This window comes from Acyrthosiphon pisum, chromosome A1 (assembly GCF_005508785.2).
Source record: "Acyrthosiphon pisum isolate AL4f chromosome A1, pea_aphid_22Mar2018_4r6ur, whole genome shotgun sequence".
In the NCBI taxonomy this organism is placed as follows: Eukaryota; Metazoa; Arthropoda; class Insecta; order Hemiptera; family Aphididae; genus Acyrthosiphon; species Acyrthosiphon pisum.
The window spans coordinates 150,673,065-150,676,718 of record NC_042494.1 but is presented as its reverse complement, the minus strand read 5'-3'; the positions used below and the strand labels follow the sequence as shown (position 1 = coordinate 150,676,718).

General features: G+C 25.2%; 1 long non-coding RNA gene across 1 annotated transcript; it reads left to right on the top strand.

Annotated features, from left to right (window-relative positions):
* Nucleotides 1-607: 607 nt before the first annotated feature.
* Nucleotides 608-2,791, top strand: LOC107884833. The gene is made up of 4 exons (XR_001680173.2): nucleotides 608-618; nucleotides 1,371-1,385; nucleotides 2,193-2,231; nucleotides 2,619-2,791. It is a non-coding gene; the product is annotated as an uncharacterized LOC107884833 (long non-coding RNA).
* The last annotated feature ends 863 nt before the right edge of the window (nucleotides 2,792-3,654 follow it).

Here is a 3,654-nt window from a genome sequence, read left to right as displayed (position 1 = left end):
ACTGTTAATATTATATTAAACTGGTTGCGTATAAAATGTCTTCATTTATGTTTTAAATGCCATTGAACGCAATGACGATAAATTATTGTATAGATTGTATAGAATAAAAATCTGAACAGACGCGGTCGTCAGTCTGTACTCCTAAGAATATTTTAATATTTATACCCTTTTGTTATAATATATTGATTAATTATTTATTATTATTGTATTTAAGTTGTATTATAGATTGTACTCATTTTTGCTAAAAACAATGACATACCCCCAAGTCAGGTGCGAGTACCTACCTACCTTATAAGTTATAATGGTCATCACTGTGTATCTTCTAATTTGTTGCGATTGATAGTGGATAATTAATCCACATTAATAACTATTATCCATTTTTATTTAATAACTGCATTAACCTATGTTATGAATAACCTTATGACCTATATTAAATTTAAAAAATATATCAACATTCGCGCAAACGCTTGACTTCAATCGGTAGATTGGTATGAAATTCTTTGTGATGACATATCTTGTAGAAAGACGATAATCAGGTCTCCCCTTTGATTGTGAATCATAAGGTATAATATTATTTAATAACTATTATGTTTATTATTTTATTTTTAGCGAACATAGGTACGTGTATATTATATTGTTTTATTTATTTTTTAATTTGTTAAATTTTAAAGTAAAATTTTTAATATGGGTTTTCAAATTATTTGTGAATTGATATTATTATGCTGAAAGAATCATACAATATACATAAATATATGGTAATGAATGTTTATAACAATATAAATAAATACAATTATCTACCCGAGGGCTGAAAGAATAATTAAATTACAAGTTATATTATGACCAACAGTTTTATACATATATTGTAATAGAGCTTAATAAATAATAATTAATAGTTAGCATTTAACAATTAGATATAAAACAATTAATGTAAAATAATAAATTACAAGTAACAACACAACCTCATCACTTGACTGATGTTGATGTATAACAATATAAACATTATAACGTCATAGATGGCACCATGATAATGTTTTACAAATTGATGTGACTATTGTGTCTCATAACTCATGTAATAATGATGATCAAATTTTTACATACCCGCTGAGTATGCTGAGTAGCATTATAGGCTATGTATAGCTATGAATCCGATTAGTTAACAAGCCGTCACCCATTACTGGGTATGACTATTACTATCATAGTACATACGGACCATCTTCTATAAAATGTTTACTCTGCAGGGTTTTTAATTATAAAAATCAATCAACTTCTAAAAATAATTTATACTATTAACAGTAGATTCATAATATCACATTTACATTAAAATAATAATTATTATTATTATTATTCTTATAATTATTTTTTTTTTTTAGACAAAGTTTTGCGTAGTACGTATTTGTTTTATTTTATTTATTCTATAAAATAACAAGAAAACTAAAAATGAATCAAACTATCCAATATTTTGATTCATATTAAAAATATAACATACAAGCAACAATGTTCATATTCTATAATTTTTAATTATATAAAAAAAATAATTGTTTTTTTACATTTTATAACGTTTATTATTATTATTCATGTTTGACTCAATGAATAACTTAATAATATTGAAATAATGATACGGAATTTTTAATTTTATTTTTTATGTCAATGGGTAGAGTAAAATAAACTTATGCAATACATACATATAATACACAATTTTCTTAATTGATATATTGATATATTTTACCGTAGTGGGCTATACCAACGATTTATTGAAATCAGGATTTTATATTTTTTTGGTGGGAAGTATAACAGCCCTATGCCCTATAAAGTTTGGACTATTTAATTAGCCATGGTCCTTTCAAGTTAAGACAGAAAAAAATTGGTCACCTGTAACGTTAAAAATTTGTGTTTAGTTTATTGTTGAAATATAGCAACATATTTAGAAACATATTTTATTTTTATTTTCCATTTTATTTATATGTGATTACTAAAAGAGTATACATCGTACAGTAACATATTATGTAAGATAAGCTCTGTACATTATCATTCAAATTAAAGCAGAGTCAATCAAAATTTTTTATCTGATGAACCATTTAATCGATTTATTAACTAATTAACATTTTACTAACAGAGTTAGAGTTAGGAACTTACTTATATTTAGTTATTACAAAAACAATAGGAAAAAGTCACAATATATTTTATTTTTATAGATCTTACAGTACACTTTGCCAATTTTGTCAAAGAAAGCGGTAAGTATAAACAGATTGTATAAATGTGTTTATAAATGCGTTTATTAGGCATTTTATATTTTTTGTTTTTAAATTTATGTTGAAAATGTTTTTCTATCGACTGTCAATGTAAAAAGTATTGGTTAGATTTATCAAAGCCGGGAAGTTTTAAAAAATATTTTTTGGTTTAATTAGAACTTAGAAGAAAATTCCAATATTTTCATAGTAAAAATAATTACAATTACATAAATGGGTTTAGTGTTGAATAAATGTTTGCCTATTTTCAGGTTTGTGGACTAAAAATTGCTCATTATAATATACATATAAAAATTGAGTTTTCAACGCATCTCTAGAAGGGCAATTAAATGAACATGCTCAATAAATCTAATATTAATTTTTTTTTTGCAGTTCCAAAATTCGAGATAGTATGTCCATTGATCGATGACTTTTGTGCTGCAAAAACTGAATCACAGAAATACAATGATTTTTATAAGTCCATATTTAACATTGATGTAGAAACACCATTCATATGAAATAGTAGAATTACGTTTGAATATTTTGTTTAATCTTATTAAAATAAAATATAAATATAAATTAAATTGTATAATACAATATTATATCACATTATATAATTATTTCATGATTTTAACTATAAATATTATTATAATTCCTAATAAAATTAATGTGGTGTTTTCGGAAAAAAATAATTCAACTTTATTGTATTGTATACTTCTAATAATAATTAATACCTGTACCTACATATTATTATAAATTACTAATATAATATTATAATATATTATATTTTTATTGTTTTTTTACATAAATTTACGAGCCGTTTAGCGTCTTGGCCGCCAAAACTACTACCTTAAACGATATCTATTTTATGTAATATTAAAAATGAAATCATCCTACCGTACTACTAGTAGGTATTTAAAAAGATACTAGCAATATCACAGAAATACATAATTACAGTTATAAATTGCCAAATTGGTAGTTAATTTCACAAGCGATGTTGTCAATGTTTACATATCTGTCTATGAATTTAGAGCTTGAAGGAGTTTTGTGTTGATTTCACATTAAACAATAGTTAAAACAATTACTGTTCATTTCTATAGTAAGACTCGTGATTGGGGCTTATACTACGTCAATCTCAGTGGTGGCCCGAAGGGCCTGCTTCCGCCTAAGTTACGTTTTATTCATTCAATAGTTAATATAGGTAATTGAGTGTGTGAAAAGATTATACTTCTATCTCGTAAACGTGGCTAATTGCTCATCCCAGATTTTATAGTTTATCTAAAAAGGACTAAGGGCTCGTTTTACAATCACTGTTTAAACCTAGGTTATTCCTAACCCACTGATTTTACCTGCCGAATTCAGTGGTTTAACCTTAGTTTAACGATTGTAAAACAGGCCCTAACATTCTTTCCGTGCAACTTTCCCACCA